This window comes from Pelobates fuscus, chromosome 13 (assembly GCF_036172605.1).
Source record: "Pelobates fuscus isolate aPelFus1 chromosome 13, aPelFus1.pri, whole genome shotgun sequence".
Lineage (NCBI taxonomy): Eukaryota > Metazoa > Chordata > Amphibia > Anura > Pelobatidae > Pelobates > Pelobates fuscus.
Window position 1 is genome coordinate 109485564 of NC_086329.1, and position 13618 is coordinate 109499181.

Consider the following 13618-nt stretch of genomic DNA (forward strand, 5'->3'; position numbering starts at 1 on the left):
AACTGGACGACACACAGTTTCAGGAGTAGAACTGACAATCGTTTATTCCAAGGTTTCTTATAAAGCCTGCTCCCATGCAAGGGAGGGAACTACAGTAATTATGACAGTAACCAATACCATTCTTGTTACCTCCCACACATCTCCTCCCCTCAGAGTGAGTCATAATCCCCTTAAGTTGTACAGTACTTTACCCCAAACTTGGATGTACCCCTAAACCATCACGTATCCTTAATATCAGGGTACCGCTAGGTAGCCCTGATCTGGGTGAATATAATATCCAAAATTCACCCAGATCGGACCAGGGGTTCGGTAGTTACAGGCAGGGGAAGTTTGACCGACCGCACACGAGTTGGTATCCGAAAAGGGTTCCACGAGAATGGGCCCTGCGGTCGGTCTCCGTTCGGCAGTTAAAATAGGCATTTATAATTGCCATCCACATTTACATTCACCTAGATAGTGATTCCCTCATTCGGTACTTTATTACTACCGAATGGGGATTCGTTATGTTTCTCCGTTCGGCAGTTACGGAGCTCTGGAGGTCTCAGCGGTGTTTGGTTGTTTGAGTGTCCGATTTGAGTTCCAGGCACTCGACGACCAAACACCGCTGGGATTTTCATGCGTAAGATGGCCGCCGCCACGTGTACGCATGCCGAATGGCGGCCACCCAGATACACTGCTAATGAGCCGGTTAACTTGCGGTTGGAAGGAATGTGAACTTTAATAGCCGGCACACTTGTCTCTGGGGTGGTCCCTCCGTTCGGTAGTTTCCATAAGTATATAGTACGGATGGAAACTACCGAATACCATACAATTCACATAATACACACACGAATAGCAATTTCAACATAGGGAAAACATATACAAACACAGTCACACAGGCATTTTGCAGGACAGGCTCACTGCATTCCGCTACACTGCTCCCCCTTGCCCACAAGCCGGCATACACAGTCTGATCCCACACGGATCGGCTTGGGGATGACCGGGGTGCTCACGGATCATTTCTCCAGATCAGTTTGTCGCGACAACCCGTCGGCGTTTCCATTTTGCTTACCCGGGCGGTATTGAATGTTAAAGTCAAAAGGCTGCAGCGCCAAACTCCAGCGCAGCAGCCTGGCATTGTCCCCAGCCACCCGGTTCAGCCAGACTAACGGGTTGTGATCCGTGAGCAGCGAAAAAGCCTGTCCGTACAAGTAGGGTTGCAATTTCTTCAAGGCCCACACCACAGCAAGGCATTCCTTCTCGATGGCGGCGTAGCTTACTTCCCGGGGTAAAAGTTTGCGACTGATGTAAGCCACGGGATGTTCTCCGCCATCGGCCCCGACTTGGCTCAATACTGCCCCCAATCCAAACATAGAAGCGTCTGTGTGAACAAGAAAACGTTTAGTTGGATTGGGAGCGGCCAAGACAGGGGCATTAACAAGTGCATCTTTCAAGTGTCGGAATGCCTGCTCACACTCCGGGGTCCAGGTTACTTGGCGGGGAAGGTTTTTACGTGTCAGGTCCGTGAGGGGTTTGGCCAGGGCACTATAATTGGGGACAAATTTCCGGTAATACCCTGCTGTCCCTAGGAAGGCTAACACCTGGGTTTTAGTTGTCGGGGTAGGCCACTGTGATACTGCCTCTACTTTGGCGGGTTCCGGCTTCTGCTTACCACAGCCCACTCTGTGGCCCAGGTACTGTACCTCGGCCATCCCAATACTACATTTAGCTGGTTTTAGGGTCAAACCAGCCTCCCGGATCCTGTCTAGAACCGCTCCGATATGGGCCAAGTGTTCCTGCCAGGTATCGCTAAATATGGCAATATCATCGAGATATGCGCAGGTATAGTCTTGGAACCCATCTAGGAGGCGGTCCACCATCCGCTGGAAGGTAGCCGGCGCGTTTTTCATCCCAAACGGCATGACCTTAAATTGGTACAGGCCGAATGGGGTGACAAAGGCGGACTTAGGGATGGCTTCCGGGGCTAAGGGAATCTGCCAATACCCTTTGCACAGATCAATCGTGGTAAGGTATTGTCCCCTGGCCATCCGGTCTAGTAATTCATCGATCCTAGGCATCGGGTATGCGTCGGATACGGTCTTCTCATTCAGTCTCCTGTAGTCCACGCAAAAGCGGGTCGTGCCGTCCCGCTTTGGTACGAGGACCACTGGAGATGCCCAGGGACTATCTGAGGGCTCAATCACTCCTAACTGTATCATCTCCTCAATCTCTTTGCGCATATTCTCCCGGACCGCTTCAGGGATGCGGTATGGGGTCTGGCGCATGGGAAGTTGACCGGGGGTGTCTACTCGGTGGGTGGCCAGAGGGGTGTATCCAGGTACATTAGAAAAGGTCTCCTGCTTTTCCTGCAGGAGTTGTTGTACCTCGATACGCTCCTGTGGGCTCAACCGATCCCCCAATACAACTGCTCCTAAATCCCCAGCCAGCTGTCCATCTTCTAACAGATCGGGGAGGGGTAGGCTGTCGCTCTCTTCAGAGGTGGGGGCGCAGATAGCTGTCACCTCCTCTGAACGCTCCTGGTAAGGTTTCAGCATGTTCACATGGATCATGCGTCGCCCCCCATTCCCTGCGCAGTGGCCAATTATATACGTGGTGTCACATCGTTGTTCTACCACTTTATAAGGGCCTTGCCAGGCGGCCTGTAGCTTATCGTGTCGGACAGGTTTTAAAATTAAAACTTTCTGTCCGACCTGAAAGCTGCGGTCCCTGGCGCCCCTATCGTACCAGGTGCGCTGACGCGTCTGAGCTGCCTGTAGGTTTTCCTTTACCGTCTTGGTGAGTGCTTCCAGGCGATCTCGGAGGGCCAACACATATGGTACAATAGGGGTACCGTCCACGCTACGGTCTCCCTCCCAGTGCTCTCTAATCAAGTCTAGGGGTCCCCTTACCCTCCTCCCAAACAGCAGTTCAAAGGGGGAAAATCCTGTAGATTCCTGCGGCACCTCCCTGTAAGCAAACAGTAAGTGCGGCAGGAATTTTTCCCAGTCTCGGTGAGTCTCGGCGAAGGTTCGGAGCATCTGTTTTAAGGTGCCATTGAACTGTTCGCAGAGCCCATTAGTCTGGGGGTGGTACGGAGCACTAATTATAGGCTTAATTTTGCAGAACTTCCAGAGTTGTTGGGTAACCTCTGCCGTGAACTGAGTGCCCTGATCCGAGATGATCTCCCGGGGTAACCCCATCCGGGAGAAAATCTGCATCAGCGCCTCAGCCACCGTTTCTGCATGTATATTCGTTAAAGCTACCGCCTCGGGGTAGCGAGTGGCATAGTCCACTACGGTCAGGATGTACCGTTTGCCCGAGGGGCTAGGTTTCCGGAAGGGGCCTACAATATCTACGGCAACCCTATGAAAGGGTTCTTCAATTATGGGTAGGGGGTGCAGCCTCGCCTTACGCTTATCCCCCCTCTTTCCCACCCTCTGGCACGTGTCGCAGGTATTACAGTACCTGCGCACCTCCTGGCTAATCCCTGGCCAGAAGAAACTTTGGGTCAATCGATATCTGGTACGGCTGACCCCCAAATGTCCGGATAGCGGAATATCGTGCGCTATCCGGAGTAATTCGGTTCGGTACCTCTGAGGTACCACCAGCTGCCTTGTAGCAATGGGGTCTGACCCATCTATCTGTTTACTTGTTTCCCGGTACAATAGCTGTCTGTCCCATACAAATCTTTCCCCCTCTGCCCCCGGTTGGATAGAGGTGACCTTGTCTCGGTATACCTGTAAGGTAGGGTCAGTGATTATCTCGGCTACAAACTCGTCAGGAGGGGCCCAAGGGATACAGTCTAGGGAAGGGGAGGAATTTCTTACCTGGACCTCCGGCAGTGCGTTGTTTTGTTGGGTGCGGGCCTGTTGCCTGGTGACTACTGGGTGTGCTTCTTCAGTAGTTTGTGGTTCAAATGCGGAGGTGAGTTTGCCCAGATCATTCCCCAGGACCACCTCAGCAGGTAATTGCGGCATTAGTCCCACTTCCACATTCCCGAACCCCGCACCCCAATGCAAATGTACCCTGGCTGTGTCTAGCCGATACACGGCTCCCCCTGCAACCCTGACAGCCACAGTCTTATTCAGCTTGGCCTTGTCCGAAACCAAATGGCTTTGCACCAGGGTGATAGTGGCTCCCGAGTCTCGGAGCCCCTGCATAGGCTTCCCTTCCAGATATACGGTCTGCCTATGGTGCTGGCGGTTATCCGCATGTGCCTGTAAGGGGTTGGCCTCATGCAGCACTTCCCACTGTTCCACAGTCGTAACTGGAACGGCAGAGCTGTAGGGAAGTGGTACCTCGTCCTGGTAATGATGTGCTGCTGCTCTTGGTGGTGGTGGTGGAGGCCCTGGTCGGATCCAGGTGTTGCGTTCCCTGGACTGCGGACAATCTCGCTGGTAATGTCCCCACCTCTGGCATCGGTGGCATTGCACAGAAGCAGGTGTGCGGTATCTCTGCTGCGCTGCTGCTGGTGCTGGTGGAGGAAGGGGTCTTGGTGGGGGTTGAGGGTTAGGAGAAAATGAATTTACCCCTAGTGGCCGCATGGCCGGTTTGGTACCCACTGCCTTGGTTTGTCTGCGAGCATCCATAAAGTCATCTGCCTTTTTGGCAGCCTCGGTGAGGGTGGTGGGGTTACGATCCCTCACCCATTCCTGTAGTTCTGAGGATATACCCTCATAAAACTGCTCCAACAGCAGCATTTGTAACAAGTCCTCCATGGACCTCGCTTTACTCGACTGCATCCACCCAAGAGCTGCCCTTTCTAGTCGGCAAGCCCACTCTGCATGTGAATCTTTGTCCACCTTTTTCAATTCCCTGAAACGTCTCCGGTATGCCTCTGCTGTTATTGCATACCGGGCCAGGATAATCTCTTTCACCCGGTTATAGTTCCTAATTTCCACATCTGGTACAGTGCGGTAGGCTTCCGCTGCCCTTCCTGACAGCCGTCCTGCTAATATGGGTACCCACTCTTCCCTTGGTATGTTATGCAGTGTACACAGTCTCTCAAAGTCCTGGAGGAAGGCATCTATATCCTCCTCTGCTTCCACATACGTTTTAAAAGCTTGATAGGGAATTTTGGGCTTACCCTCTTGTGCCACAGCTCCTGCTGTACTTCTTTCTGGTGTTTGTGGTCTCCTATTTCTCTTCACAAACTCCTGCACCTCTGTCATGGTTTTAGAGATGATCTATGTGGGTGGGTTTTCCCCATAAAAGGCCAGTCTGTATTGTAACTGCCTTTGGAACTCCTCCTGTTCTGTTTCAGGTCTTTGTTCCGTGGCCTGGACCTCCTCTGCTCTGTATTCTGCCATTACTTCGGTGATAAGCGTTGCTTTGGATTTGCTGCTGGCAGAAACACCTTTCGCTTCCAGAAGGTCTTTCAATGTGGTTCTTTTTAGCGTAGAAAGGTCAATCTCCATTAATCCTTGTTCCTCTGTGAGTCTGGATCCCAGCGCTGCCAACCAATGTAGCGGAGAGCTGATTTCTCGCAGCTATTCTCCACTTTAGATCCAAGGGAGGCTCAGGAACAAGTCATTAGTAAATCCACAGCAGAGTTTCCAGCAGGTAAAAAGGTTCAGCGAAATCCCCACAGCACTCCCAATAACTGGACGACACACAGTTTCAGGAGTAGAACTGACAATCGTTTATTCCAAGGTTTCTTATAAAGCCTGCTCCCATGCAAGGGAGGGAACTACAGTAATTATGACAGTAACCAATACCATTCTTGTTACCTCCCACACATCTCCTCCCCTCAGAGTGAGTCATAATCCCCTTAAGTTGTACAGTACTTTACCCCAAACTTGGATGTACCCCTAAACCATCACGTATCCTTAATATCAGGGTACCGCTAGGTAGCCCTGATCTGGGTGAATATAATATCCAAAATTCACCCAGATCGGACCAGGGGTTCGGTAGTTACAGGCAGGGGAAGTTTGACCGACCGCACACGAGTTGGTATCCGAAAAGGGTTCCACGAGAATGGGCCCTGCGGTCGGTCTCCGTTCGGCAGTTAAAACAGGCATTTATAATTGCCATCCACATTTACATTCACCTAGATAGTGATTCCCTCATTCGGTACTTTATTACTACCGAATGGGGATTCGTTATGTTTCTCCGTTCGGCAGTTACGGAGCTCTGGAGGTCTCAGCGGTGTTTGGTTGTTTGAGTGTCCGATTTGAGTTCCAGGCACTCGACGACCAAACACCGCTGGGATTTTCATGCGTAAGATGGCCGCCGCCACGTGTACGCATGCCGAATGGCGGCCACCCAGATACACTGCTAATGAGCCGGTTAACTTGCGGTTGGAAGGAATGTGAACTTTAATAGCCGGCACACTTCTCTCTGGGGTGGTCCCTCCGTTCGGTAGTTTCCATAAGTATATAGTACGGATGGAAACTACCGAATACCATACAATTCACATAATACACACACGAATAGCAATTTCAACATAGGGAAAACATATACAAACACAGTCACACAGGCATTTTGCAGGACAGGCTCACTGCATTCCGCTACAATCTCCATATGGTGTTCCATAAAGCTACAGGAACTTTCTCATCAAACTATCTCCATATTGTGTTCCTTAAAGCTACAGGAAACTTCTCATCAAACTATCTCCATATGGTGTTCCTTAAAGCTACAGGAACTCTCTCATCAAACTATCTTCATATTGTGTTCCTTAAAGCTACAGGAACTCTCTCATCAAACTATCTCCATATGGTGTTCCTTAAAGCTACAGGAACTTTCTCATCAAACTATCTTCATATTGTGTTCCTTAAAGCCACAGGAACTCTCTCATCAAACTATCTCCATATTGTGTTCCTTAAAGCTACAGAAACTCTCTCATCAAACTATCTTCATATTGTGTTCCTTAAAGCTACAGGAACTCTCTCATCAAACAGTCTTCATATTGTGTTCCTTAAAGCTACAGGAACTTTCTCATCAAAAAATCTTCATATTGTGTTCCTTAAAGCTACAGAAACTCTCTCATCAAACTACATCTATATTGTATTCCATAAAGCTACAGGAACTCATCACATTCCTACTTCTGCATGTTTTGTTTCTTAAAGCTACAAGAACTCTTCTCATCAAACTACATCTATATTGTATTCCTTAAAGCTACAGGAACTTTCTCATCAAACAATCTTCATATTGTGTTCCTTAAAGCTACATGAACTCTCTAGTCAAACTACATCTATATTGGATTCCTTAAAGCTACAGGAACTTATTGCATTCCTACATCTGCATGTCTAGTTCCTTAAAGCTACAGGAACTCTTCGCATTCCTACATCTGCATATCTCATTCCTTAAAGCTACAGGAACTCTTCTCATCAAACTTTCTATATATCGTGTTCCTTAAGACTACAGGAACCCTTCTCATCGAACTCAAATTATCTTCATTTTGTGTTCTTCACATTACTGTGACTGTTCTCATCAATCCACTATTAAATAAACCGTAATTAAGAATTATTCTATCTCTCCTAATTATTCTATTAAAACCTAAGGGTTCTCCTAATTATAATTCTGCAGTTGAGTTCCACTCCAAATCCATAGGAAGTATTACAGATTGGTTGGCTTGAAATCCAACCAATAAGAAGTTACCCACGCTGTGTAAAATGACTAGCGCTCTTATTGGTTGACTTGCAAGCCAACCAATCAGAGAGTTCTGAGTCAAATTGCACAGCGTGGGAAGGCTTTATAAGCCTTTCCCCACCCTGCTGAGCTCAGTCTGCGCCGTGCCCTCGCCGGGTGAAGATAGATTAATTTTTTTGCGTCAGGTTTTTTCTTTTTCGTCTGATTTTTTTGTGAGCTTGTTTTTTTTTTATTTTTTACAAGTTCGACAGGTATTATGGTTTTTATTTGGCCTTTTTTGGGGCTGAAAATTGAAAAAAGATTTTAGAAAAAAAGAAGACATCAAATGGTAAGTTTTATTTGTTTTCACAGATACTTATTTTAGTCGCCATCACTATTTTTAGGGTTTAATCATTTTTTTTGTGTGGGGGAGTTGACTAGAGGCTTAGGGACCCCTCGTCACTTTGAGGGAACGACAACATTTTCATTTAGGGCCCCCACCCGCTGCTCAGGGGTGGGGGCCGGGGGGAGGACAATAGGTCCCCCCATTGTTTTTATGGCCTCCCACCCACCGCTCAGTGATGGGGGACAATAGGTCCCCTCCATTGCTATTTAGGGTCCCCACCCACCGCTCAGGGGTGGGAGGTAGTGGGGAGGACAATAGGTCCCCCCATTGTTTTTATGGCCCCCCACCCACCACTTAGGGGTGGGGGCCAGGGGGTAGCACAATAGGCACCCCCTCATTGCTTTTATGGCCCCCACCCGCCGCTCAGGCGTGGGGGCCGGGGGAGGACAATAGGTCCCCCATACTCATTTAGAGCCCCCACCCGCCACTCAGGGGTGGGAACTTGAGGGAGGATGATAGGTCCCCCCTCATTGTTATTTAGGGCCCCCATCTGCTGCTCAGGGATGGGGCCAGGGGGAGGACAATATGTCCCCCCTTATTTTTTTATGGCCCCCACTAGCCGCTCAGGGGTGGGGGCCAAGGGGAAGGACAATAGGTCCCCGTCCCTACACTCATTTAGGGCCCCCATCCGCCGCTCAGGGGTGGGGGCCTTGGGGAGGACAATAGGTCCCCCCATTGCTATTTAGGGCCCTCACCCGCTGCTCAGGGGTGGGGGCCGAGTTGGACAATAGGTCCCCCCCTTATTGTTTTTATGGCCCCCACCTGCCGCTCAGGGGTGGGCACCGGGGGGAGGACAATAGGTCCCCCCATACTCATTTAGGGCCCCCACCCGGCGCTCAGGGGTGGGAGTTGGGGAGGAGGAAAAAAGCCCCCGCCCCCCTTTCTTTTTTTTACAACACTGAGCAGCCACAGGATCCGCCACTGCCATGAGACAGATCTACAAAAAGAGATGCGGATTCGCCTTGCCTATTATGGAGGGAATCCATCGGAAGAAATCACAGCCTGAACCACTTCAGAGGTGCAAACGAATCTGTTGGCGAAAAGGGATTGGGCAAACCAACTGCAACTTACCGAATGTTGGGCATTGGAAGTATCCCTAGTCGGTTCGGTAGTTCCCAAACACAAGCCCAAGATTACCTATAATGCCTTCAAGACCTTTGTAGAATCAGATGAGGACATAGACAAATTCCTGCAGGATTTTGAGAGTCTATGCCTGTTACATAATATTTCTATGATTGGGTCCCCCTCCTAGCTGGGAAGTTAACTGGAAAAGCTGCGGACGCTTACAGAGCCATGCCAGACACAGAACTGCGGAACTATGCTCTAGTTAAGCAAGTCCTACTGGCCAGATATGCAATTGCACCGGAAACATATCGCAGGAAATTCCACAAATCAAAAAAGAGTGAAAAGGATTTGCATGCTGAATGGGCTTGCCGTTTAACCAGAGCAGCCCACATATGGATGCAAGCTCAACAAGCAAAAACACAGGATGAGATTTTGCAAATATTCCTGCCGAAGCAGTTTTATAATGGCCTCTCCTTAGAAATGCAAGAATGGGTAAGAGACAGACAACCCCTAACCCTAACTGAAGCAGCTCAGCAGACTGACAAGTATCTGGATGCTCGGAGACCCCAATATTCCAGCTACAGACCCACCCTTCATACTGCACCTCCCTTTCATCCTACTCCAGCACCACAATGCTGAAGCCAGCCAACCCCTATTGCCTATTGGTAAAAGAATCTTGCCATCTTTTCCTGAGCACCTGAAATTTCCTCCAGTATGCCTCTGGTGTGACTGCAGATCTGGCCAGTAAAATTTCCTTAATATTTCCATAATTTTGAATGTCCTCATCAGGTACGGCCCGGTAAGCTCGCCCTGAGAGCTTGCTGCTGAGATCCGCAGCCCAGTTATCTGTTTCCAGTTTTTCCAAAGTACACTGCCGTTCAAAATCCTGCAGGTAATTGTCAATGTCTGTTTCCCCAACAACAAAAGCTTTAAAGGATGCATAATTTATCTTCCGTGGGCGCCCATTTGTATGTCCAAAAATCATCCAGATCGATTCAGGGGTTTTCGAATTTCATGGAAGCCTCATTTGACCGTCTGCACACGAGGCTCCTGCCCAGAAACAGTTCCATGTGTTTAGGCTGTGCGGTTGGTCTAGTTTGTCAAGTCACAAAACCAAACAAATGCATGAATGGATCCCTTTTGGCTCATAGTAGCGATTGTTCCCCTGGTTCGTGGGAACCAAACTACCGAACAACACTCTCCTAGCTGTTCAGCAAAGTCGAGTATATGATATTAGTTCCAGACACTCGACGACCAAGTCCTGCTGCCTCCTTTTGTGCAAACAAGATTACCACCATTTTCTCTTCCACGTGCCGTGCGGCTATAATAACAGCGGCCACACATAGAGAGCGCTTAATTTAAGGTTTTCCTTTAGTAATAATGAGCCAGAGGTTTGAAAACTACTGAACAAATAAACAAAATTGGAAAAATATCCGAAATATTGTACAAACAAAGTTAGAAAATTATGGTTTTCTCACACACACATCTACACATATAAAACATACACAAATCAAAGTACAAAGTCTGGGTAATATTCAACTGGCGCTAAATTTAAAGTGCAAATATATACTGAAAATGTGCAGTTTGTTATCACCAGGAAATCAATCACATATATTTCACAAATAGAAATAAAAACACACAAAGAAGTGAACAGCGCACTGCAAGAATAGTGATTGTATATAAAAATAGTGATATACAGATATATTCAGATATATATGTTCATATCGTTAAATGATCCTGAGTAGTGATGTCCCGAACGGTTCGCAGGCGAATAGTTCCTGGCGAACATAGCTTGTTCGCGTTCGCCATGGATGGCGAACATATGCGATGTTCGGTCCGCCCCCTGTACTTTGACCCTGTACCTCACAGTCACCAGACACATTCCAGCCAATCAGCAGCAGACCCTCCCTCCCAGATCCTCCCACCTCCTGGACAGCATCCATTTTAGATTCATTCTGAAGCTGCATTCTTAGTGAGAGGAGGGACAGTGTGCTGCTGATGATTTAAAAAGGAAATTGATAGCTAGGCTAGTGTATTCAGTGTCCACTACAGTCCTGAAGGACTCATCTGATCTCTGCTGTAAGGACGGCACCTCAAAAAAACTTTTTTGACTGTAATATAATAGCAGTCAGTTTCCTTCACACGTGTGCTTTCTCAGATAATAGCTCCATTACCGCTATGACAAAAAAGGGAGCGGATCATGTCTATTGGTCTATTGGGCCTCCTTCGCTCGCTTAAAGAAAGCTTTTGCATCTGCTCCTGTCCTGGTACACCCAAATCCTTCTAGATCCTTCATCCTTGAAGTAGATGCCCCTGAATCTGGTGTGCGACACCAGAGTCTCCAACCGCTCTGTTGCATCCTTGTGGGTTCTTTTCTCATAAATTAACACCTGCAGAAAAGAATTACAATATAGGTAATAGAGAATTATTAGCTATAATCTTAGCTCTTAAAGAATGGCGTCACTTACTTGAAGGTTCTTCACTACCTCTCATGATTCTTACTGATCATAAGAATTTATCACATTTGAGTGACGCCAAAAGACTTTCTTCCAGACAGGCACGCTGGGCTCTTTTTCTTTCCCGTTTTAACTATCTAATCTTATATCGACCAGGGAATCGTAATATCAAGGCCGATTCACTGTCCAGACAATTTGCTACTCTCGATAAGGAGGAGGAAATAACTGAACCCGTTATACCCCCTGAGAGAATTATTGCAGTAACTAGAACCAGAGTTTCCTCTCTCCTCAGCACAAAATTCAAAAGGCTCAACATAGGGCGCCAGTTGACAAACCAGTTGAGAAATATTTTGTTCCTCTTAATTTAAGAGGAGAAGTATTTTGCCACTACCATGACAGTAAAATGGCTGGACACATGGGGGTGTCCAAGACTATTGATTTAATCACCCGGCAGTATTGGTGGCCCTCCCTCAGGAAGGACGTAATAGCCTATGTATCGTCCTGTGATGTATGTTCTCAGTCCAAACCTTCTCATCAAGTACCATGTGGTCTTCTGCATCCTCTTCCTCTGCCGTCTGTTCCATGGTCACAATTATCTATGGATTTTATTGTAGAACTACCACCATCGAAAGGTTTTACTGTTATTTTGGTTATAGTTGATCGTTTCTCTCAGATGGCACACTTTATTCCCTTAAAGAAGTTGCCGTCTTCAGCTGAATTAGCCAACATTTGCATTTGCTGTACAATCTTTTCCTTTACTGTAGGGTTTAGGCAGGATTTGTTTCTGTACAGGGCACCTAGTTTTGGATAAAGTTTAGATGCAAGTTCTTCTATGTGGAGGCCAAAAGATAGATTGGAGTCTACCAATATACCCAAGTATTTGAAAGAGTGGACTGCGGTCAGTGTGCATCCATCCATCCACAACATACATATATACAGTAATATACAAATATCCACTAACATACAAACATAACATTTTCACCAACAAACACACATCCACTAACATCCATCCACTAACATACAAACGTCCACATCCATCCACTAACATACAAACAAAATAGAAAAATTGTACCTCCTAACATACAAAGTGAAAAGTATCCTGAAGTCTCTAGAAATATAAAGGGGTACCCCTAAATTTGTGATAATAAATGTTAAAAGACTCTGGATGAGGACACAACAATGTATTGCGACTAAGACTGAGCTTTTATTACAATCCATTAAAATACACACACACACACACACACATATATAAATCTACATAAACATGAGAATAAATAGATATACAAATACAACAGTCAGACATCTAAACTGGAGAGATGTAGAATGAATCACTATTAATAACTTATTTGAGCGGTATGTAAACTGTTATACACATTTATATATTTTTATCCTCATTTTTTTCCTTTGGTTTGTGGGTTTTATTTTTATGGATTCTAATAAAAGCTATGTTTTAGTCACAATACATTGTTGTGTCCTGGCTTAGAGTCTTACTATTCACTAAAATAAAACATCCACTAAAACAAAATATCCACTAACATAAAACATCCACTTACACAAAATATCCACTAACACAAAACATCCACTAACACAAAATATCCACTAACATAAAACAAACACTAACACAAAATATCCACTAACATAAAACAAACACTAACATAAATCAAACACTAACATAAAACAAACACTAACATAAAACAAACACTAACATACAATACAAGCATCATGATTACAATTCGTAAACTTGTAACTAAATTGCTGCAATAAAACAAGGTACAAGAACATAAAATATGAATAATTTAAATGGAAGAAACATTGATATCAAAATACTTGCAATCAGTACAGCTAATCCAGTGTCATAAACCAGATTATCTGCTAAGAAACCCCAGCCAGTGCACCGTAGCTATAAGCCAGGGGCTCGTATTGGTATTATTGGACATGTAGTGAGAGTTAAAATAAATTACAATACAGCTCTGGTTTGGGTCAATGAACAAGAGATTTTAATAAAATTTAAACGTGGAAACCAGGCTTTGTGATGTTAGAATCAATGTAAGATGCTAACACTGTTACAAACCAAATCAAAGCATTACACAGCCAAATAATCACTGGAAATAGCACAGTATTGGGGTAATATTATCATATAATA